Source organism: Hippopotamus amphibius, chromosome 1, assembly GCF_030028045.1.
Source record: "Hippopotamus amphibius kiboko isolate mHipAmp2 chromosome 1, mHipAmp2.hap2, whole genome shotgun sequence".
In the NCBI taxonomy this organism is placed as follows: domain Eukaryota; kingdom Metazoa; phylum Chordata; class Mammalia; order Artiodactyla; family Hippopotamidae; genus Hippopotamus; species Hippopotamus amphibius.
The window spans coordinates 48,219,743-48,245,559 of record NC_080186.1 but is presented as its reverse complement, the minus strand read 5'-3'; the positions used below and the strand labels follow the sequence as shown (position 1 = coordinate 48,245,559).

Sequence of the window (25,817 nt, the reverse complement as noted above, 5' to 3'; positions counted from 1 at the left end):
ACAAGATGAGTTTTTTGTCTCTGGAATGGTATTTGGTACTACCTTTGTGAGAGCATATATTTTTTAATAGTCACCAGCATTATTTGGTGTTTTTCGTATTCACAGTATTATATTTTAATAGCTCGTCTTTATTCTCTGGGTAAAATCCAAAATTCTTTTCATAATACACAAAGCCCACCTTGACCTTACGTCTTCCATCCCTCCGGCAACATCTCTGGCTAAATCATCTGTGCCACATTCTCCTCCCCACCCCCCACCCCCCTGCCCCCCACAACCCTGTTCGCCCTCCAGGCATTCTGTGTCTTGCCGTTCACCTTTGCCTATACCAGTGATTCTCAAACCCCAGCCACCCAAAAATCACCTAGAAGGCTTGTTAAAACACAGACTGCTGAGTCTCATCCTTGGAGTTTTTGGTTCACTAGGTCTGGGGTGGGCCCACGATGCGTTTATGACAAGTTCTCAGATGATGCTGGTGCTGTTGGTTCAGAGACCAGACTTTGAGAACCCCTGGACTATCAACTCAACCTGAAATCCTTTTGTTGGTCTTCACTTTTTCTTAGACTGACTCCTATTTATTCTTCAGGTTTGAGCTTAGTGGGGCCTCCTGGAGGGCCTTTCCTTACTCCCCAAATTGGGTTACTTGCTTTTGGTTGTTTTGTTTCATTAGCACTTTGTCAGTATCTCACTTAAAAAACACCCTGGTTTTTTCCCCTTTGTCAGCTACTCTATATAATCCTTCAGAGCTGAATCTCTTGTTCACCTTTTTAACTCCCCCAAATTAGAAAGTGTTTGACACAGAGGAGGCATGTAGGTATTTGGTAGAGAAAACTGGCCCGCAGAGTGTGATAATAATTCTATCACTGTTAATGATTTTTGGAGAATTTGTTCCTATGGCTTTATGACCATGTCTTTCATTAAGTTTGTCTCCTTCTTGTAATTAGATGTAAGCAACTTGTTGCTGTGTGTGTGTGTGAAATGTGTGTGTGTGTATGTGGTATGGTGTGTGTTTCCTCCCTATGGTTTCAGCTCTTTCCCTCCGCTGTCTTTAAAACTGTGTAGAAGAGGATTAATAGAATTCTCAGGTCTTGAAACCTGTCAGTATGGGCCCACAAACAGGATGCTGTTGGTTGCTTTGTATAGGCAGTGATTTGTTTGAGACATCACTGTGCCTGTCCAGTCATGTTTTCTGATGGCATTTGTCTGACACTCCATAGGAAGCAAGGGACGTAAATGTAATACATATGCAGCTCTTGGACAGCCAGAACCTCAGGAAGGATGATAAATTTTGCTTTATATGTTTATTCAAAACACAAATATTTTGGAAGCAGTCTATTTTTATCTCCTAAAACCTAATGTAAAGCTTGTTTTTTTATGCATCATGCTTTAAGAATAATAGAAGGAAGGCAAGTGGGTGAGAGAACAGGTCTTGGGAGAACTGCTACATGGGAAAAAAAAAAAAAAAAAGATTGCTGAGCCCAGTGTGTACTAGAATTCAAATACTTTTTCACTGGAAACTGACAAGTTATATTTTTGCTTCAAATTTAACCTTTCTACTAAACTTGTGCTCTTGAATTTATTAAAAATTGTGCTTAGTGCATATCTTTTCATTCTTAATTTTAACATGCAAAACCAGAAGTATTCTAAAGAGAGGATTCAGATTTTTCAGAACATTGGCTTAGTTGAGGATTTGGAATGGGACTGTGAAGGTGACCTTTTTAGCTCCTCCTCATCTTCATGTCCTTAGTACCTCTAAAATAAGCACAGTACGTATGCAAGGGGTGTCCTCCAGTGCAGGGGTCCCCAACCCCAGGGCCATGGACCTGTTAGGAACTGGGCCACACAGCAGGAGGTGAGCAGGGGGCAAATGAGTGAAGCTTCATCTGCTGCTCCCCATGGCTCCCCATTGCTTGCATTACCACCTGGACCATTCCCCCCACCCCCATCCCACCAGTGGTCCATGGAAAAATTTTCTTCTACAAAACTGGTCCCTGGTGCCAGAAAGGTTGGGGACGGCTGCTGTAGTTAATGGCTAAGACCATAAAGTCTGGGCAGGCGAACCTGGATTCAGATTCCAGCTATATTTCTTCCTAACTATGTGACCTTCACCTCTCTGAGCCTCAGTTTCCTTTCCCATAAAATGAAGATGTAATATTATTGGGTTGGCCAAAAAGTTCATTCAGGTTTTTCCGTAACATCTTAAGGAGAAACCTGAACGAACTTTTGGGCCAACCCAATACAAAGCTCAAAGGCTCACTAGGAAGATTAATTGAAAAAAGGCAAATAAAACATTTAGTATAGAACTTGACATATGTTAAAAATGTAACAAAGCTTATCTGTGTTCCTCTCTTCCTCTTCCCCCTTCCCCCTCCTCCTCTTCTCCTTACTTCTTCTTATCCTCTTCCTTCCCTGTCATCTTCCATCTTTCCCACCTCTCCCTTCTTTTTCCTATTTTTTCTCTCTTTTTCACTCCCTCCTACTTCTCGTCCTCATCTTCATCAGAATCATCACCTTGTTTTCTCTTACCTAAGAGGATCTTAAAAAGTATAGCTGATTTGTCCCAGAGCAAGACTTTACAGTTGTTTGTAATTATACTACACTGACAAGTAGTTTTTTTCTTGATACATTTGTCTGGACCAAGCAACCAGGAAAGCACACATGTACATTAAAAAGAGAGAATGAGAGCATGCTAATAATAGGATTAATTCATTTCCTGTTCTTTAGTTTTGGCTATGGGATAGTAAGTATTCCATTACCAAATGTTCTTAACTGGGTGAAAGTAAGTAGAACTTTAAAAAGAAATAAGCAGTTCATATATTTAACTTGAATCTTGAATATAATAGTATTACTAAACTCTTTTGCTAATACTTTCTCTAATTCCTCTTTGATTTTCTATTGAAGCAATATATAACCTCATAAGTAGTTTCTGGCTTCCTCTCCAATCCTTACGTACTTGTGTTTTTTCTTATCTTATTACATTGGCTGGGTCTGCTAATACAATATCTAGTAGAAAGTAGGTATCCTTAATTTTTACTTAAATTAATGGAAATGCCTTAAGTTACCTATAAGTGTGATATTTAAGTATTTATTAAATATTCTTTATTAGTTCACCTTCATTTATTATTTCTAGGAATTATTTTTTTAAATCCTGAATTTTCATGTTGAATTTTATCATATGCTTTTTCTGTATTTATTTCAATGGTTATAAATACATATATTTTTCTCTTTTAGTTTAAAATCAGTCATGGATTTCACTGATAGATTTTTTAATATTCATTTCTGTTTATAACATCTTATTTTCTATACCCTGTGGATTTATTTGATATTTTACTTAGTATTTTGTATCTGTATTCATCAGCAATATTGGAATAGTTTTTTCTTTTCTTGAACAATCTTTCTGCCTGATATAGGTCAAAATTAATAATAACTTCATATAATGATTTTGGTTGTAAGGAAACAATAATTTTAGACCTCTTTATGGAAAAATATATTTTTCCTTTTTTTAGTAATTTCATTAGACTTTTACAAAGTTATATATACTTATTACTGGAAATTAGATAAGACAGAGTAAGCATGCATAATCCTAAAAGTTAAAAATAACTATTATTAACATTCTAAGTTACTTCCTTCCCACTATATCCTGGAATGACTTTCCAGGATAATATGTGCTTGAGATTATACTGTTCATACAATTTTACATCCCACTTTGTCATCTGACATTCTATCATAAGTACATTTCTCATATTACTACCTGATATTACAGTAGAGAAAAGTTTTTTCTTCTCTTGGCAAGATTTAGATGGTTCCTGGGGCAGATATTTTATTTCCTAAAAAAAACCTGACAATGTGAGGCATCTATCATGAAAAAGAGTGGCATAAAGAAAGTTAAGAAGCCCTTTATAATTCCTCACAAACCTATCACCCCAGTTCTTTAACCCAGGCTGTTGAAAGCAAGTCAGACAGATTCAAAAACAAGTCACACAGGAGCATATTTCACCACAAAATGAGTTTCTAGACAGACCATGTATGAGATGTAACTGGAGTATTCACAATTCAAATAAGTAGGGCATGAAAGTAGTGAGAAGTAAAGTTGTTTTCTTCATTTCATTTTTATTGGATTGTGTCACTACACATACTGCTTGTCAGACGGTACCTATTCCAGGAGTGGAATTTGATGGAGGACTGGAGGAAGACAATGTATATTTTCAGGTTCATCACCTGCCATCAAAGGGGGAAGATCAGTTGACACAGTTTGTGGTGATCCTGGCATTAGGACACCCAGTAGAAGACTGTGGTAGAGGAACGGGTCCCAGGATGAGCAGACTCAGACATCTCTGGGGGCAGTGCCTGGAGTTTTTCAGTCAGTGCCATCTGGCAGCTTAGTGTCATGGAAAGAGCACTAATGTTGGAGTCAGATAGACCTGGTTTTAAATTTCTAACTCTTGTTCTTATCTACTGTGTAACCAGAGATGGATTATTTAGCCTCTTTGACCCTTTTCTTTAATGGTATGTGAGTGTGTGTGTGTGTGTGTGTGTGGTATTACTACTCTGCTTATTATCAGAAAGGTGAGCGAGATTATCTTGGGTAAAGGACCAGCCTGGGGTCTGCAACATGGCAGTGGCGTGATCAGTGTTAGCTTTTCTGTCTTCTTCCTTCTGAGATCACAGTTCAGTATTTTCTCCTTAGTTTCTAGAAATACCTGGAAATAAACTTATTCACTTTCCTTGTGTTTATATTAGAACTTATTAGTGAACACAAATAATACACTACCATTCTTTCCTCCCAGAAGGGTAGGGCTCCAAGAATCAAGGCCCTGATGGGATCCAGGAGAAGTTGGTGGTCACAAGGCAGACACCTTAGCTCTGGGGCCACATTGAACTGTGTTTGAACCCTGGCTGTGGTCCTCAGTAGCTGTGCAAACTTTGGGGAGGTTTCTTAGAAAATTCTGGTCACTTGTGGTTAAGGAATGGTTTCAGGAAGGCCGTGTTCAGGGTCTTGATCCCTCAACTGGTCAGTGAGCCCTAGGAAAGAACTCTGTCAATAATAACTGGCTTACCACTTAGGAGCTGATAAGCTGCTGTTGTACTTATTATTCCATTGGGTCCTTAGTACCCCGAGAGATTAATTTTAAAAAATCATTTTACCAGGCCTTTGGTGTAGAGAGAACTGCTATTTCATTGCTTCTATCTGCTGCTCTTATCCTGCACGGGAGCAGACTTGGGGTCATCAGGACCTTGAATTTGGGTTCATACCCTAGGTCCCCATTCTCTAATTGTTCACCTTCAGGCACGTCACTTCCACGCCTTGAACTTTAGTTTCCTCAGGCACCCAATGTATGTACAACTTATATTCGCTCGGCCAAATTTGAAATATAGAAGAGGCATTAATTACTTGATTATTTTGTCCACAAATGTTTCTCCAGCCCCAGCCACGAGCCCTGTGGGCGCTCTGTGTTCTGGCTGGGAGAGAAACACAGGAAAGGATATTCTGACTCCAGCCAATTCATAGAGTCTAAGCATTTCTACCTGAGGGGAGGCCCTTCTGATCTGTGTATGTCTCATCTTTCCTGAAAAAACACTTTTTTCCACTTTACTACTTTTATTCATTTCAGTCTGTTATTACTACTCATAAAGTTTGTTTTGTTTTTACTCCAAATTTATATTGAATTAAAATATTGCTTTTTTATCATAATAAAGAAAATTCTCATGAAAACTCTTCACTGCTTTCCTGACCCAAAGCAAGTGGATTTTCAACTTAATAAATACAAGTAACATGATACTCTGAATGTCTGCATACACTGAAACATGAATAGCTTCTCTAGAAGTACATAAAAGGTTAAAAGGAATTAATTAGTGTTTGGGGGCTGGAAGAGCCTCTTTTTCAAGATGAGTTCCTAAGAGAAGAATGACTTGCCTGTGGTCGCGCAGTTGGCCAGTGGCAGAACCAGAGCTGGGACCCAGAAGTGACTCCCCAGATGGCGTTGCTTGAGCTCATAGATTCTCAATAACTTTCCTTCTTAGGATTAAGCTCTTGGTGTGTTTGCACCGTCTTCTTTACATTGAAGACTCCTGGAAGAGCTCATGCTTTAGAATCCATAGACTGAAGTTTGCATCAAGGTTCAGCATGTTTTCTACAGGTGTATCTCAGGCTAGATACTTAATCTTTCTGTGCCTCAGTTCCTTCATCTGTAAATTGGAGACAATAGGACATCTCTCAAAGTGTTGTAATGAACATTACATGAGTCAAAAATATAAAACAGCTAACATAGTTCTCTGTACACAGACTCAAGATAAGGAAATTTTCCCTTTCCCTTCTGGCTCCCCAGCTGCCTACCTGAAAGGCAGCACTTTTCTTAGTGCCAGAGGATATAAAAAAGGGTAGAAGGTACCCTTTTCTTCAGAGGTGCATGGGATAATCAGGCAGTGACAAAAAAGTACTGGTCCATCTTCAAAAGGATGCTTGTTCCAAGAATAACTGGGAAGGTGGACAGGAAGTACAAAGGAAAATGGACTACATTGTCAAGCTGCATTCATCAATAACCATCATTTATTGCATGTTTCCTGCATGCTAGCCATTTTAGATAAATTGTCCCTAATAAGCCCAAATCTTACATTACCCCATGAAATGCATAAGAAAATAATGTCCAGAGAGATCAAGAGACTTGCCCCAGGGGACATGGCTTGTCTGCACGGGCTGGAAAGCTCTAAGTTTGTCTGATGTGAAAGTTGGTGTCCTCTTTCCTAAGTGCATGCTATGGGTTTGCCCTGTGCCTTGATGTGGGGGGCGGGAAATGTGAAAAGGGGCTATACTCTTTTTGGGGGGGTGGGCATGGAAACAGATTAGCCGCCTCATGTAAATTTATGGCACTGTTTTGTCTTGTCAAGGTTTGGGATCTTGGTGAGCTAATCACTCCCTATTGACTCTGTGATTTGCAGGCTTTGGAAATTCAAAATGAAGGATTAATAGCAAGAAAACAAATTCCTCTGGAGTTGGTCTGTGAAGCTCTTGGGCTGAAGGGTTTCAGAGGGAGGGAATACCGTTTTAGTTCTAGAAGTCTAGTCTTTATGGAAAGCGTGCTGGATCACGTTACATGTGGTGGGGAGAGACTTCTGTATTCTGCGTGAGCACGTGGCCTTGAACTTATTACAGAACACCTCCCTCTTTGTGATCATCCCTGAAGACAAACTCGTTTCTGGTTTCATTGGTGACTTAGTTCTAACTGCTTCCTTACAAGAAGTCAGCCTTTTTTCAAATGTTCCTGCATACCTACTCTCCTCCTTGAACATATTTTGTAACCCCAGCCGCATGCCACAGAACGCGGTGCAGCAAGCCAGCCTTCTGCGATCTGGTGCCTTTCTGTCCCTTTTTTCTCTCCACATCCTGCAGCACCCGGAGCTCAGGTCCCAGGCCACACCTCTGAGACTTCGGTGCATGCTGCTCCCTTACTTGGATCATCTTTCTCACCCTGCTCACTGGGCTGACTCCTGGTCATCCTTCAGAACCCAGCAGCCTTTTGATGGGGCCATCGTCCTTGACATTTTGAGCTTCCAAGTGCCCTCGCTGAATTAATCAATGATGTTAGCCCCTGCAACCTCCTAAATATCTCTCAGATCCACTCATTCTCTCTCTCCCCACTCCCCTCTTCTGAAGATAGCTCAGGCTACTTTCATCTGTCATCCAGACCATCCTAGCACCCTCCTGAGCGGTCCTCGGGTTTTCAGAGTCATCCATCTTCAAGCTATTCCTGACACTGCTCACTAATGGGAAGATCTGATCAAGTCTGACCTTTGCTTCAGACCCTTCCATGAGTGGCCCCCACTGCCCTCAGGATAAAGTCCACATGGCTTATCAGGGCTTCAAGGGGGCCCTTCCTGGCCCGACCCCTCCTTATCTTTCCAGTCATATCCCTCACTGCTCTTCCAGAATGATACTCCACTCCCTGACTCAACTGAATTAATTTCAGTCCCCAGATCCTATCATGTTATTTTTCACATTTGGAATTTTGCAAATGCTTTTTCTTCTCCCAGGAATACTACTTTAAACAAAAAATTCTCTTTGAAACCAACTCCGCTTTTGCTTTAGTTTCAAGTTAGATATTACTTTCCCCGGCAATGCTCTGGGGACCCATCGCAACCCACTCAACGTGGTCCCCGACTGTGGTCATGACCCATCTGTGTGCTCTCAACGCACCTCATTTTGCCCATCTTAAAACATCATATTATTGACAGTTACCCTTTTGTTCCTCTTTCTGTCTCACTAGGCGGGGGGCTCTGTGAGAGTAGGGACTGTCTGGCTTCATTTTTGCCACTAGGCACAATGTTGGAAGATGTAGGTGTGCAGCCATGTTTGTTGAGTGAATAAGTGAGTGAATGAATGAACAAGTCAATGAACTTATGACTAAGAAAGCCTCATGTGACTGGATTTATGGGGGCTCATATAGCATCCTGCACTTATTCGAATCATCACACCCGCCACATTTTCCCTATACTTTTTTGCTTATTTCTTTGTCTCTATCATTAACTATGAGTTCTCAGCACCACACTCAGAATATGGTAGGTCTTCACTAGATGCTTGTTGAACTGATTATCCTAAAGTATGGGGGAGAGTGATTTGCACAAGGACAAAGAAAATTTAAAACCACATACATCTCCCCTAAGAGCTGGCTCTAGAGATTCTTATTATGTGGCATTGAAAATTCGTCCCATTCAGTGAGCTACCTCTCCTTTTGCAATGTGTGTCCAATCACGTCTGGTGCTATAATTCAGCGTGATGTGGGCCATATTGGTAGTAAGAGCTATAAGATTTGCCATATTAGTTCATCCCACTGCTTCATTAAGCTCAGTGTGCTGCCTCTGGCAGTAGCTGGGCTTGAATTTCGATGTTTTGAAGAACAAAGCCCTTCATATTAGCCCTCCGAGTTCTATGAGTCAGGTAAGGGTACACTCCTTCCCAGCGTCCAAGAGTCTTCATCTTTGCAGGTAATCAGTAAGTGGCCCAGAGCACAGGGTTTTATTATCCTCGTGGGTTTGCTGAGCAGACAAAGGTCCCAGGTATGGCAGGATGTCACCCCCTCCTGTTGCAACACAGCTTCTGGGATGGTCAGAGTATGACATGTTGCAAGATTGCACATTTCTGCCCAGTCCATCAAGAGAGCACCCATAGGTCAAAGGCCAGAGGAGAGGGTGCAATGGAGATGTCTCATTTAAGCTTGAAAACAACTTCTAGGCAAGCATTCCCATTTTTCGTGAGCAGGAGCTGAGGCTCAGGTTGGTGAACAGCTTGCCTCTGACCACACAGTGTGCAACAAGTTGGGGACCCGTTTGCACCTAGGTCTCTCTGACCCCAGAGCCTATCCCCGTGCTTAATGCTGGACTAAGCTGCTCCCTGTTGAATGAGTGTCCTCTTATTCATTACCAAGTGATGGTTATACTGAAAGACATCTCCCTACAAATTCCAACAGCCTCACTCTTAGGTTAAGACGGCCTCAGCACCAGAAAGGAATGATGGCAGACCACATGATGGAGGCAGAAAAGGAGTTAGAAAAGCATGGAAGCCCTAGCTCATCACCCCTCAGGACTGCGGTGTGTGGGAGGTTGCCTCACCAGGGCTCCAGAGGCTGAGAAGGAAATATTTCCCTTTCTTAAGGAGGAGACCAGTTAGTCCAGGCTTTCCAGATGTTTTCCACTCTTTACAGAGGTCAAGATGAGGTGAACTTGAAGAATCCTGACTGTATAAATCAAAATGCATTTTTAGATCTGAATTTGGAGCAGGCACTCTGATTTTGCAAATGCCCCAGATCTGTGAATAGTACCGTCAGCTCAGTTTACCTCCCAGTGAGCATCTCCACATCAGAAATAATGGCGAGGATGCTGATGATGAAGCTGACTGCTCTCTGTCCGCAGTTACAAAATACCAGTCAATGTATTCAAGCCTTTGCATGTATTTTCTCATGCAGAACAACCCTTTGAGGTAGCTCCTTATTTGAAATCTCACGTTTACAGGTGAGAAAACAAATTGGAGAGGCAAGGCAGAGTGAATGCCATAACCTCAGAATTGATGCTTTGAAAGAGCCCTGCAGTTCTGTCTCCCCTATGCATTCAGCAGGTGTCACACATGCCTTACATGTACCTGACACATCCTGAGCACAGTGACCTGCTTGGCCGTCCCTAAGCATTGGTGAGTTTGCTTCAGCCCTCCTTTCAACCTGTAAAAAGTCCCCTTCTCTCTTGTCTGCCTGTCAAGGTTCATCTGATCCTCTGAGACCCAGCTAGATGGCACTTCCTGGAAGATTCTCAGCATACTATTTAAAATTTTTTAAAATTCAGATGAAGCTCTCCTTTCTTTCTTCCATCTATTAGGATTGTACTTATAGGCTTCTTTTCTTGCTGGATTGATGGCGGGGACTGTGTCTTGTGCATCATTTTACCCTCTCAAAGCTGGGAGGAGGAGAACTTATTAAAGAGCTCCCAGTGGGGAAAATGGGAAATGACATTAATGACATGACTACTCAATGCAGGCGGAAAATACAATGAGAATATAAGAGATTTATGAGGTCGGTAATACTCCCATTTTACAGGTGAAGAAACATACAGGCTCAAAGTTTGTTCATGGTCACCCATGATGTAAATGGAAGAGTAGGAATTTTAAGTTCAGATCTAAATGACCCAAAGCATAGGATCTTTTTGCTATATTCTGCGTTTTTCCAGCAGTGGCCATTGAATAAAACCTCAGTGAAAGCTCGTTTCCTAGGGGTCTGATTCCTCCTGCAAAGTAGTGGCAATATATACCACTTTTACTTTTATGGAGAATTTCGATATCAACATTAGAGATTTACTTCCCTCCAATTGGGGACTGTGGTCACTAGAGTCTTTCAACCCTCCCTGGCTGGCGCTACTGCTCTGGGGAGAACGTGCATTCCAATTGTTAAACCAGAGGCAAGAAAAGCCACGCAGGAACTCTCATTGGAAGAAGGCCAGCGGATGATGAATAGCAGACCTGAATCTTATCATGTATTTCAGGATGATGTACGGGACTGTTGGAAACTGCCTTTGACAAATGTGCCTGGGAAAGGGAATTATCTCCAACAATGAAAAATGTTCTTATTATGTGATCCTAAAAAGGATCAGGACCCCTATCATTGGGGAAATGATCATCCCCGCATCCTTTATTAACAGCAATATGGAAGCGTGTGCTAAAGACGATGGACGTGGCACTGACGGTGTGATGGATAGCCATGAGTGCTGGACTTAGGAAAGGTAGCTTGATGCTTGATAGCGGATGGGAAATGTGTAACTCTCTCAGGTCCCTTTTAGCCCCTGCTTCCCGTGGCTCTGCAAGACTTGTTCCTGCTATCTTAGCCGAGTACCCAGTAGCTTTTGGTCAGGCTGAGGCTGTGATTAAATAATAGAAGGGATGTAAGTTTCTAGGAAATAAAACCATTTTCATAGGGAGAAGAAAATGGTGCACCAGGCATGTTAAATATTTAATCTCATTTTCTTTTCATATTTCACATGCATATGTAGAAACCTGGAGTCATAGAGATTCAGTAGCCTGCCCAAGGCTAGAAGCCAGCAGAGTGAGGGTTTGAACCTGAGTAGTCTGATTTCCAATTCTATGTGCTTTGTAAACCATAGTAGCTTTTAATAAATAACCTCCTGGCTGGAGTTCAAAATAGTAGAAGTAGAAACAGCTGAATGCAGTGAGTATGTGAAGGTGCCTACTGCAGCTTTAGCACAGAGTAGCTGTTCAAGAAATGCTAGTCAAATCAAGAATTGTCAACACTAATTTGCTCAGGGACTGTGAGATGATTGTGGAGTTCTTTGAGTTCCTTCCTTTCTTCCCTCCTTCCCTCTCTCTTTCCTACCTTCTTTCCTTCATTCCATTTGTGAGATTTTTCTAAAGCCAGGCAGAGTGCTGGCCACAGAAGAAGATTATAAACAAGTCCTGGACTTAAAGAACTTAAAATCTAATATGAAAGACAGACAGCTGAGAAGCAATTATAGTTTGTTGCAGTAAGTTAAAATCCCAGAGCAGAGATAACTAAGTTTCCAAGGACTTCCCAGGGATTGTGAGATTTAAATAAAGATTCTTGGAGTTCAGATTTCTTTTTTTCATTCAATGCATGCTTTGTGAAATATCTCCTGTCATTATAGACATTGTTTACCTATTAGATTTAAATCCCCAGTTGTGAAAAATAAATCCTACCCTGTCTTCCAGTGAAAGGAAGGCCAGCAGATCAGACATCTCACTGGGTAGCAACTTGCTCCCCCCTCTTCTTGAGTAAAAGCTCCTTCAAAATATACACATATTTCATTCATTTCCTATTATGCCTCGGACCAGGCACATAGTATGTGCTCATTAAGCATGTGTTGAACAATAAAACAGCCTATATTAGAGAGATAATTCTTTGGCCTTTGGCCTACATTATCCTAGAATCAGTAATTTATATTCCATTAGTTTTTCTTTGATGTTTTAAAATAATGATTATTGTAGCTTCTCTTCCCGCTCTCAAAGTTATAGATTGCAAATAGATTTTGTGTAATTTGCCAATGCCATTCGATTTTAACGGCTGCCTCAGGCACTGAGGATTCTGTGTAGAGGATTCTGAAGTCATATCCTGGCTTGGAGTGAGAACAGTTAAGACTCTGGTATATTTCCTTTCCATTTTTTAATTTTTTTCTGCCCCAGAGTGTACACACATAAGCATGCAAACACATACATTCTGGTTTGATCCTCCTGCGTATTTAATTCTCACTAAACCTTACAATTTAAGCTGTTCCGTGTCATTATAAACTTTTTACAATCATCATTTACAAAAATGTCAAGTGATCTCGTTTTCTTTAGCTTTTACTCACAAAACATCTCTCCCAACCCTTCTGTCATTGTTGCCATTTTTCAGTGGTCCATTCCCGACTTTGCCAAATCTTGCTGAAGCTGGGGTGTACGATAGAACTGCTTTCAGTAGCTGATAATTCATTTCCGTTTTCCTCCTTTAACCGATGCAGTGTTTGTCTTCTGTATTTTGTGGCCGGGGGAAGATGCTAACTCGTTTCCTGCAGCGAGAGGACAGCAAGACTTTGGGGTGGGCTTCCCTTTGTGGGAGGACCACCAGTGGGGGCTACCATTCTGGTACAGCCTTGGAACTGAGCTCTTGCCAATGGATGCCACTGGGCTCTGGTGCTTTTTGCCGCTCAAATCTTTTAACCTCAGCTTATCAACTTTAATATGTTGTCCTGGTGCCTTGATTTTTTGGTTCATCTATTTTAATGTGATGAAATGTAAAAACCAAGCTCAGCCTTGTCCCTTTGCAATGACTTTAGGGTTTTTCAGCTGATAACCTAGCTTTCATCTGTTAAGGATTCGAATTTTAAACAGTCAAAAATACATTTTCCTGGTATCTGTCATCAAGTGATTAGTGCAACTATTTAGTTCTGGTCGTCTTTCCTATTCTTGGTAGATTTATTTTTGCTTCTTAGAATTCTCCCGTCGCCCTCTCTGTCTGGGAGAGTGGAGATGTCATTTAAACCTTGCTTATTAGGATTCCATTATTTGCCTCTCATATACAGTCAGCTAAATCAGAAAGTCAGAGAGTGTTTTTAAATTGCAAATTTAAATGACAATTTATAGACTAGGTCTACTGGAAATTTTCTGTCCTTGGCATCCATCGTGGATTGTGTGTATATAGTTTTATGCTCTCTCTCTTGCTCTCTCTTTTTATCTTCTTGAGAGCACAGCACACATATCCGGCAGGAGGATCAGAACTGCTTGCGATCAAACAAAAAATGCAATAAAGATCTTGAAAGGAAATGAAGACAAACACCCTATCCCAGACCTTAGTTAAATATTAGTTCTCTTCCTCCTCATTCCCCTCCCCTGCCTCTAAAAGAGGAAACTTGCATTAGTCACTGTTTCTTTTTAAGTATTGAAGCTCATGGTTTAGATTCAGGAAAAGTAAACATTTGCCCAGGGCCCTAAATTTACCAGATACTGTTATCTCAGTTGATCTGTATGATAAACCGATGATCATGACATTGTTATTAATAATAGCGTGATAGCTAATGTTTATTGAGCACTTACTATGTGCCAGGCACTGTTCTATGTTTTACTTGTCATAACTCATTCAAGATAATAATAGGTTGCTTTAACCAGTTTGCAAGGCAGAAATAGAGACACAGATGTAGAGAACAAACATATGGACACCAAGTGGGGAAAGTGGAGGGGGTTGGGGGGGAATGAATTGGGAGATTGGGATTGCCATATATACATTACTAATAAGAAAAAAAATATCAAATTGTACACTTTAAATATATGCAGTTTGTTGTATGTCAACTGTATCTCAATAAAAGTTCTTTAAAAAAAAAAGATACTAATAGGTTGCTTTCTAAAAGGAGAAACTGACATTCATGGGAGGTGACTTGCTCAGGGCCCCACGCCGAATGAGTGATGCAGCTCCTGCTTCCAAATTAGGACTTTGCCCACCATGCTAGCTTCTATTTTTATTTTCAGTAAAGAAAATTTATTTCAGTAAGAAAATTGGGGGCCTATTTAGTATCTCTATTTTATAAGAATGACAGGCTGAAAAGTTGTCTCACTATGCCTTGCTGAGTTTTAATTTTGAGCAGATTGCACTAGAAGGGGTGGCTTTAAACCTTGATATCATCTTCTTTTATCGGTCCATTTTCTCTGGGATCAGAGTAGATTGGCAAAGCATTATGGTCTTCCATTTCAAAGCTGAAGGATTATCCATCTTGATGGGGGAAATCCTTCTGAATCCAGCTGCAGAAGTTGGTACATTTCAGAAAATGCCTGGGATACCCAGTAACTTCAGTGATGCAGATCAGTGGAGTAAGATTTGTATCAGGAGGGCCCACCTTTAACACGTGGTCCCAGCACATCCATTGTGTCGGGCGTTTCCATTTACAGCAGGAGCTTGAAGTTCTTCCGTTCAGCCTCTGCTCACCAGTCCCCAGCGTCAGGAGCAGCTGGCAGAGTCCAGAGCGTGTAGGATTCCAGTCAGACATAGGAGGTGAGGACGTGGGGCTATGAACAGATTTCTTTGTGCTGGGGAGAAAAAATGGGGAGGGAGCCAGAGGAGGCTAGAGGGGTCATCAGACCATAATGCAGATTTGACCCTGAGTGAAAGCAAGAGGGAAGGAAGGAAGAGAAGATAGGTGGAAGCGCCTTAGACATCCACAGGTCTTTATAGAGTCCTTGAACCAAAGTCACTCATCAAAGGAGTTCTGTGTCTCCTGGGAATGGGCCTGCCAGACTATCCCTGCCTTGCTCCATCTTTGGCTGGGAACAGCTTCTGGGACGCATAGGCTTGGTGCAGATGAATTTCTTTCTTTCTTTTTTGATTTTTATTTTATATTGGAGTATAGTTGATTTACAATGTTGTATTAGTTGCAGGTGTACAGCAAAGTGATTCAGTTATACATGTACATGTATTTATTCTTTTTGAGATTCTTTTCAGGTTATTAAAGACTATTGAATAGAGTTCCCTGTGCTATGCAGTAGGTCCTTGTTGATTATCTATTTTATATATAGTGGTGTCTATGTGTTAATCCCAGTCTCCTAATTTATCTCTCCCCCTCCCACCTTTCCCCTTTGGTAACCATAATTTGTTTTCTAAGTCTGCGAGCCTGTTTCTGTTTTGTAAATAAGTTCATTTGTATCATTTTTTTAGATTCCACATATAAGTGATATCATATGTTTGTCTTTCTCCCTCTGATTTACTTCACTTAGTATGATAATCTCTAGGTTCATCCACATTGTTGCAAATGGCATTATTTCATTCTTTTTAATGGCTTAGTACTATTCCATTGTGTATATATACCACATCTTCTTTATCCATTCATCTGTGGATGGACATTTAGGTTGCTTCCACATCTTGGCTAGTGTAAATAGTGCTGCTATGAAGATTGGGGTGCATGTATCTTTTCAAATTAGAGTTTTTGTCTTTTCCGGATATATACCCAAGAGTGGGATAGGTGGATCATATGCTAGTTCTATTTTTAGTTTTTTAAGGAACCTCCATACTGCTTTCCATAGTGGATTTCTGAGTGCAGCAGCTGGGGCACTGGGTCAGTTTCTTTCCCTGCGGTTGGCGGTCTGCAAGATGCATTCTCATGGCTCCCACATTGCACCCAACTGGTACTTATAATGCCTAATTATGATAAGTTGCTATGAGATGTTCCCTCTAACTTCTACCACTTGCTGCCATTTGGTGCAAATCAGCCATTCAGATTCCTCTCCCCAGGTCGCCCTATACCCCTCAGACAAAGGTGGGCAAATGTGGGGTAACAGGTGAATCTCAATGAGATCTGGGTCCTAGATTCTCTGGCCAGTTAGTCCATCAAGTTCCAGAACATCCTGTGCTTTCACAGAATGGGCCAAAAAAAGAGGGGACTGACAGCAGCTATTGGGTTGATAGCCCAAGAAGGAAGCCCTCTTAGTACCTAGTGTTCTTCCCACACACTCAAAAGGAGAATGGCCATCCCGTTAATCCCACCCCCACCACGCCCCTTTGCCCAGAAGGCCAGGAAGTCACATTTCTTGAACATCTTCCCTATGGCCAGCGTGCACAAGGCCTTGTTTAAGTCAACTCCATCAACCTTCACAGCCAGTGAGGCAAGTGTTCTTTAGAGTATAGCTTAGTGATTGTGTTAATGTCTGCAGAATTACAAATTGATCAGTCACAGCTCTGCCATTTATTTAGTTATGTGACCTTAAATCCTCTAACCCCCCCATTTCCATATGTGTAAAATGGGAGTGATAGGACCCATCTCTCAGGGAGATAATTCAGAGCAAATGAAATCATATGTATAAATGTCCGAGCATATATATATAAATGTGTGTATATATATATATATACACACACTAGTGCATATATACATATGTGTGTGTGTGTGTATATATATATATGTATATATAAATAAACATACTAGTTTGCTGCTCCTGTGACCAGGAGAAAACCAAAGCCCATGTATCATGCCTGACTCTTGGGACCCTCAAGTTTGGGAGGGGTGGAGTGTGCAAGGCCATGTGTGTGCATCCCTTACTGCCTGGCTCTGTGCTGGAGGTGCTGCTGGTGGTGGGGAGACACCACCTGCCCCTTGCCTGCCTTCGCAGAGGTCACAGCTGAGCGCTCCAGTGTCACCTGTTGGTCCCCAAGCACATGACACTATTTTATGGCTCCCTGCTCAGCCTTCACATTGGCCTCCCTCCAGATCATTTGTTGCTTGGAACAGAACCTACTCATAAAAGAAGCAATCTGGAAGGCTGGGCATCCTGAGGACACACATGAGCGCCGCCCTGGGAAGCCACACCCTGACGTGTCCCCCTCCTGTCTTTCCAGAGCTATTTTCCTTTGCTTTTTTCAGTCCTACTTCCTGCCTCCCCCCCACCACCACCCCCCTCGCCCCAGCCCCCGCAGCAGGCTTGCCTTGGTCCCTGTGCTTGCGGCCAGCTTTGCTGATTTGTTCATTCAAGATCCCAACTAAGACTGAGTCAGAGGATCCCAATTCTAGATTCTGGCAAAAGAAAATCTGTAAAGCTCGCCCAGTTCTGACAGTGGTCACCCCTGGTCTCAAGAGTTAGGGACATATAATGTGACAATAGGGGTTACAGCCCACCTTTTGGGTGACGGGAGGGGATCACTGTGCAGAAGGTAAAGAGGCATGGACTGAATACATGGTTACTAAGAAAATTCAGCTTAGATGTCACTTCCTCCAAGAAGCCTTCTTGGACCCAGCAGAACAAGGATGGTTAGGCCCTCCCCTGTGCCACTTGGATTTGGGGCTCTGGCCTGTTGTATTAGCTCTCATGTTTGCTGTACTTTCCTCAACGCTGTGTCTGTCTTCCCACCAGATCCTGCCTCTAGCAAGCAGGGATGGGATCTAGTTCCTCTTTGCAAATGCCTCCTGTTGCCCAATGCCTGCCACACAGTAAGCACTCTGTAAGTGTGTAATTTACAGAATTGAGTATCACTGGGGAAACAGACGCGTAATTGCAGTGCAGGATGAGAAATACTTCCTAGTGACAACATGAAATGATCCCTTGGGCAAAAAAACATTTGTCCCCAACCCTCTCCCGCCAAGATGCCCTAAACATCTGTGAGGACAGGAGCCGAGTGCGGACAGGACTGCCACTTTTCATGAACCGTCATGTTCTGCATATTTGATCCCAGACTCTTTAGGTTTTGAGTGTTAAAGAGCCTGCTGCAGCTTGCTACTTGATAGCCATCCAGCGCCCCACCCATTAATGCCAATTAGTCTGGGAAAGATGAAAACTTGGGGGACGTAATGAGCTGAGTTGGCACCTGTTCACTCAGCATCTCTTGAGCTGCTTAAACCAGCTGGAAGGTGTCAGGTTTAACCTTTCTGAGGAAGGGCTTACAAAGGCATTTTTGCCTTAGCTTTTTCCAACTTTCATTTTACTTTGGGTGACGGATCTAAAGGTCTTAGAGTGAAAAATCTTCAAAACCCATACCTGCACCCAAATACCCTCCCCAGCACCTCCCCAGGTGAGCTGAGGGGTGAGACCAAGGCAGGGTGTTAGTCATGGACACAGCACAGGTGTGACCTTCCCCCTGGCCTCGCCACTTAGGAGCAGTGTGATGGGGCCAAGCGTGGTATCTGGTGCCAAGGGGCTCCATGCCTGTCGATGGAGGGACTGTCTCCCAGCGCACTCACAGATGAGAGTGTCCACTTCCTGAGGACACTGCTGTGTCCGCCAGTGCCTGGCACATCGCAGGTGCCCGGTAAGTATTTGTTGAGTGAACGAACGAAGGAAGCAATGATGAATAGTGATTAAGAGCTCTCGAGGGAGAGTGACGGGGATTTGAATCTTGCTTCTGCCACTTCTGAATGCGATAAACACAAGCCCTTTACTCAGTCTCTCTCAGATCCTGGTCCTTCATTGTTGATTGAGAAGACTGGTATCTCTCATGGTTTGGGGCTTAACTGTGAAGCACAGTGTCTGGTATGTGTTAAGTACTCAACAAATATAGCTGTTCTTAGTAACTTCCGTTGTTAATGGAGTAATTTAAAATAAAGTGCTTGATACCGTGTCTCAGTCTATTCATTTATGGAATGAAAATGCTTCTGTCTGCTGTGCCAGGTGAAGACTAGTGTGAGATGGTGTACAGAGCATCGTGCCTGGCATTAGTGCTTGATAAACGGTGGGTGCTGCCATCACCTTTACAGAAGGCCTCAGAGGCTCAGACCGTAACCCTCACCTCCTGGGGCAGCAGGCAGGTTTGCAGACAGGCTTGTCTAGGATGTGAGGGTAGCCTTCCTGGGCGGACAGCCCGAGCTGTGCCCTTTCCTTGGCCTTTCTCCCTTAAAGAATTCAGGCTTTTCACAGGCATCCTAGGCTATATTATCAGACTTACACCTAGCAAGCTGTTCTTTTCAGCAGCCTGACTGTTACAATTCTCATGACCGAGCACCAACCCTTCTTTACCGAAAACCCCTTAATCCTTTGATCTTGTCTCAGTCACAAGAAATGATTGTCTGCTACCTCTTGCCATACATGAGTTAGAGAGGATTACCAGGCAGCGGCCTCAGTCCCTCCTTAACCTTCCTCTCCCCCACCAGCCAGTCACTTCCTAATGTGAAATCCTCCTCCTCTCTCCAGCCCCTAGAAAATATCCTTGGAAAGAGCAGAGCTGAGCAAGGTAGCTGGGGCAGAGCAAAGGCCATCTCAGGGTGAGTGGTGGGTGGGGGTATCCCAGAGGAAGGGCGAAGGGGCTGAGTCTGGTTATACAGTGTTGTGAAGTGAAAGGAAACCTGCCTTGTGGTTCAGAAGCACACCGGGGCCTCACAGTTGGCAAAGCACTACTGTGCAGGCCATCCTGCCTGGCCCTTGAGTCCGCTATGTGAGTGGGCGGGGCCAGGGATAACAAGTCCAGGATGCTCTTCCAAAACAGGCACAGGGCTCATGTGGCTTTCTTGTGGTCACACGGTGAACAATGGCATTGTCAAGACTGGATCCTAGCTTCTTGTGATAGTGTAGTGTTCTCCTATCAGCAAGATCAGGGGCTGAGAAGCAAGACAGGTCTTGGTATCCTGACCACTTGCCTGTTTGCTCTCAGATTCACTCTGTACCTATGCACGGCAGGGTGTTCCGTGTACCCCAGGGATCTGACCTTGCACACTTCATTTCCCTAAGCTCTACAGACACTGGAGCTTCCGGCTGGGCTCAGCCATTAAGAGGCCCTGGAGGGAGATTGGAAGGTGGTGCAAAGGGAGAGGTTGGGGCACTTCTCCCCCTCCTTCTGCTTCCACTTGTGGCTCTGGCTGCATCTGCTCCGTGGATCCGGGTCCTGCTCCTCTCTTGATGGCTGCAGCCCAGCAGAGCAACCCAGCCATAGTTCCAGCCCCATCTCGTTCACTCCATCTCCTGCGTTCTGGTCACAGCACCTCCTCTTTTTGTTGGTCTAATCCCACGGCTGGTCACAGCTTCCTGCTCTCGCTAATCCCTGGATCACTTCCTCTTTCCCTGGCTTTTCAGCTTTTCCAGCACCATTGTAAGGGTTCCTCACATTAAATTCCCTCTTTGAAAAGCTGGCAAGGGCTCTGCCTGTCTGATTGGCCCCTAACTGATCCTTTGTTTGAAACCTGGCTCCACACTATATGAGAAATAAAACTTTGGACAAGCTACTTAACCTGCAGAGCCTCTTTACTCACCCAGAAAATGGGGATTTTAGAATTAGAGATTGTATATGTGTAGAATCTAACAGAGGGCCTGGCACATAGTAGGTATTTAAGAAGTGATGACTCTCTCTCTCTCTTTTTTTTTTTTTATTGCAAGTCATTTAGGAAGAGAGTAAGAACCTTTCGAGGAAGGAACCTGGTCTTTTTATTTTTCAGTTCCTAGCAGGATGCTGCACATTTAATAAAGTGAGCAAACTTAATAACGGTTTATATGTGTATACAGATGCCGCACCTGAATGGGTTGGATGGCTTGACTCTGCCAACATCACTCCAGTTATTCCAGGATTCTTAAAGGAAGAGTCAAAGCAAATTTCTTGGCAAATTTTCTAGTGCAATGTTATCACTATTTTCACTTTGGAAGCCCCTTTTAAATGTTAATCACCATAAAGTTAACAAATAGAAAATACCATAGGAACCTTTGGAAGGTACTTACTATAGCAGCATTGTCAGTTTCTTCTTTTTTGGGGGGTGGGGGGGTCACTTTCTTCTTCTTTCCCAAACTAGCCATTCAAAGCTAAATCCCTTAGCATTTCTCAGGGATCACGGCTTCACCCCAGGCACACACAAACTGTTCCCTGCATCAGGACTCTTGCAGGAGTGGCCAGATGTTCCCTGCTTTGGGGTGGGGGCTTGTAAGGTTTCATTAGTCACACTTGCTAACACTGTACAAGCTCTGGTGGGCTTGTCAAACATGGGGCAGTCCCTACGTGTAAATATTTATGGATTAAGAATCAAATGTTAAATATTTACTTCAGCTTCTTGGAATTAGAAATGATTTAACACACCCTTTGGGGAGTTAGAGTGGCTTTGGTTTAGAACCAGCCCATATATTTGTTTTCCCGACTCCCATCCTCTCCCTTAAGATGCGGCAACATGGGGTGCTGGGATGCCTGTGGAAAAAATGGAGAGCTCGGCTTTTAAGTTGGGGGTTTGGTTCATTAAGTTGGGGGTTTGGTTCATTCTTCCGACTTTACCTTCTGTGTTACGTGATGTGTGTTTTGGAGTGGGCACTCATGCAGGACTGTGAGAGTGAAAAGCCCACCTTTCTCAACCACACCGTGTACCACAGCCACCTGGAGCATTGATCAAAACACACAGTTGCTGTGGCCCTTCTCCGGACCCAGTGAGGGGGCATCTACACAGGTAGGGCCTGGGCGTCTACGTGTTGGAGTTTGCACTGAGAAGCCCATAAGGTCTCTCTTTGGGGAGGCTGCCCCTGGGAGAATCAAGACATCTCAGAGAGCACAAAGGCTGTGGAGGCTTCAGAATAAGACAGGCCCGGATCTGAATCTCATCTCTGCTGATGGATAGCTGTGCGCTTTGGAGAAAACCCTTCCTCTCTCAACTTCAATTTCCTCATCTTGATAACAGAGATAAAAATAACTCTGTATTAGTTTTCCAAGGCCGATGTAAAAAATTGCCACAAACTTAATGGCTTAAAAAAAACAGTAGAAATGTACTCTCTCACAGCTTTGGAGACTAGAAGTCCAACATCATGGTGTCCCTGTGGAAGTTCTAGAGGAAAACCTGTCCCTTGCCTCTTCCGGCTTCTGGCAGCTGGTGGCATCCCTTGGTTTGTGGCCACATCTCTTTCTGCTCTGGCTTCACTTCCCTTCTGTGTGTCTCCTATAAGGACACTTGTCATTGGGTTTAGGACCCACGCAAATAATCCAGAATGATCTGTTTATTTTGAAATACTTCACTTAAATGCATCTGCAAAGACCTTTATTCCAAGTAAGGTTACATACACAGGATCCATGGGTTAGGATGTGAAAAGTATCATTGGGGGTGCCTTTAGTCCACTCTTAGTTTCTAAAGGGTTAATGTTGTCTGTCACTGGCAACAGTTCTGATTCGCCAGTACCCATGCCATGAGTTTCCTTAAAACAAGCCTACTTTGTGGAGCTGTTGTGGTTGATTGAAATTATATGCATGTAACTATGTGTCTGGAGTATAGTAAGCATTTATTAAACAGTAGCTTTTTTTTCTTATAGTTTATAAGGTATTTGCACATATTACTCATCATTCATTTGATCATTTATCCATCCATTCTTCTATGCATTCACTTAAACAGCAGTTGATGGAGCACCTGTACCATGGGCCAGTCACTCGCCAGGCCCTGACGCTATAAAATATGAAACACAGTTTCTTTCTTGAGACACAAGCCGGTTGTGAGAATAGACAATGACTGTAGCTCAGTGTGATACACACCTTCATGAAGGTATTTACCAGGGATTAGAGGAATGATACGTGTGCCCTGGGGACTGGAGAAGGCTTCACAGAAGAGGTGGCATTCAGACTCCAGCCTACAAGTTGATCAGGAGTTTATTAAACAGAAGGAAGGCTTGCATGAGCCTCTTGCGCTGCTGCGTGTGTTGAGGCATAAGGAGTCACGGCATTTTGAAGGGATGGTGAGGAATTCAGGAGGCAGGGGCACAGAGTTTATGCAGGGGAGATGAGACAGCCGTGGGAAGCAAAAGCCAGATGTCGTGTGATGCTCACAAAGGGAAAATGGTACCGATCCCATTTCACTGGGGAAGAAAGAGAAAGGGACTTGCCCAGCATCACATACCTGGTTGTTAGGAGGGCTTGTGCCCAGTTGTCCACCTCTCCTTCTTTCTGATAGCAGTAGACGGGCATCCCTCCACGCCCTTCATCCACTGTCTGCTGAGGATTCTCGGAATGTTTTTTCATTCCCTCTCTATTGTGATCCCTTTGATTCTAGGGGCAATGCCCTGTGGCTAGCATGTGCCCCTGGCCGGCATTGTGCCTGGTACCCGACAGGCACAGAGGAAATCTGTGTTAAATGAGTTTTATTGCCGCAGAAATTCTGGCATCAAGCAGGAGAGCTGGATGCGATTCTTTCTGAAGTCCTCCCTGACCTGGAGCTTCTAGATTGAGTTTGCTTACATGGGAAGGTGAGATTTTCTTTTGGGGTCAAAAGATATGGATACCACCTGGGGCCTATTGTTACTTATTTCTCTGGGGGGCAGGGCAGTATTTCCCCACAGAGCCTGCTCCCCGTCTGTCACATGCCTCTTTATTGGTTTACAAGTATAGATCTATTTACGTTTGCTGTCCATGAGTGCTGCTTTCTCAATAATTCATAGAAACGTCGCACGAAATTAATCTACAACAAGAACTTGAACTTGACTGAAGCCGAAGCCCTTGCTTGCGAATGCCTTTGTTACTGACAGCATATCCGTTGGAGCTCTTTTCAACATTTCCTAAGTTCCGAATTCTCCCTTAAGAAGAAGCAGATTGAGGAAATCATTAATCTCTGACAGTTGTGTAGATATAATTAAAGATATATGAATTTAAAAATACCTGCTCTCTCAAATTACTTCCTAAAAGAACAGGGAGGGGAAGAGAGAGTTCTATTTAAAATGTCAGATACAGACACGTTAGGCTGGGTAGTCAAAGCAGTGTATGCCTGTCACTCATGAAAACTGACAATTAGGTCCATAAATAGATTTTACAGGCTTCCACACAAAAACGCACATCCTGCGCGGCTCATCCGCATGAAGATGAGCGTGGATGGCAGCTGCTGACTCACGGGAAGGGAACAGGGTTTGGGAGGTGCTGAATGAGACGCTGGGAGCAAATCCACTGTGCCTGGGGGCTGGGTGTGGGGCTGGTGGGAGGAGGGGGGCCCACTGAAGTAGGAGAGGGGCGTGGCATCCCAGCGCAGCTCTGCCACGCGGCACCCACGTGGCACCCTGGCCGTTCTCCTCATCTTCCCCATACAGGTTTATTTCCCCATGTGCAAACTGAATTCAGCCGCAGTGGTCTCTGCTGTTCCTACTTCCTACTTCTAAGGGTTGTCAGGCAGATCAGATGAGGTTAGAGGACTCCTTGGAAACTGAGAAAGACTGTACGTACAGAAGCTGTTGATTTGTTATTACTAACTTGACTGTTGTTGATATTGACAGCTGAGATATTAACATATACACCAGGAAGAGATAGAGCCGGTGATCAGAAAGATGTTAAGATCAAGGCTTCCGGGGATCAAAGAGAACTACCAGAGAGTAAAACTGAACTTTGCCTCACCTTTGAGAACAGGAAATTCAGCCACACCCACGTGGGTGAGAGCCTGAGAGGTTGGGGGACAGGATTGGGGGAGATCAGGAGACCTGCCCTCAGTGTTTAAGCTGAGTGCTCAGGGGTCCTCACTGTCCAGGGGTTCAGCCTTGTTCAAGGGCACAGGACAGCTTTGACCCTCAGTCTCCCTCTCTACAAGATAGGGCACATGGTTCCATGATTACCTTCTCCGCAGGACCAAGGTGAAATCAGATAAAACCCCAGATATGCCTTGGAAATTATAATGCCAATGTAAAGTTTCTGCTAGGAAATAGGATCATAATCAAATCGGAAAGGGGTCAGAGGCAGGTCGGGCACCCATCCTCTATCATCCATTCATTTGTGTACCTCATCAAATAATCACGTATTTATTCATTTATTGTGTTTCTTGTGTACTGATCGCATGGTAAGTTCCACAAAGGCAGGAATATCTTTGTGTGTATTGTTTCCCAAGTGCTGAAAAGAGTCTCCAGCACCTAGTTGGTGAACAGTAGGTATCTCATGAGTTAAGTCTGTTATGTGTTAGGCATTATGATGAAGGCAGATGCTGGGGTTCAGAAAACACTGCTGTGCTTCAAAGAGTTCCTAGTTTGGTTGGGGGGAGTAGAGAGGAGACATATGAACCGATGGGTCTAAAGCAAAATGCTAAGAGCAATAGGATATATACAGAAGATATATTGTATACATTATATACATAAAATATTGCATATCGTATGTATATACATATATATGAAGATATAGATAGATATAGAGATACATATAAAGTAAGAAGTGAATACCGAAAATGTATAAATATTTATAGTGACTATATGAATATATATAAAACAGTTGGGGAGCATCAAAGAAAGTATTCTCCTAGGCCAGAATAGGCACCCATGCCCTGATGTCTCCAGTTTGCTGTTGTTGTATAGGGCAAAAAGCCTGGGCAGGTGGGCCTGCCCTGGTGCTCTTGAAGTGCTGGACCCATAGTTCCAGGATTGGAGCGCACTTCCAAGGGAACTTCTCTCTTAGACTCGGGCTGGG

The 25,817-nt window shown here is 43.3% G+C and overlaps 1 protein-coding gene across 3 annotated transcripts in view; it reads left to right on the top strand.

Annotated features, from left to right (window-relative positions):
* Positions 1-25,817, top strand: part of DAB1 (DAB adaptor protein 1) — a 414,727-nt gene that overhangs the window by 137,098 nt on the left and 251,812 nt on the right. The window lies entirely within an intron of this gene.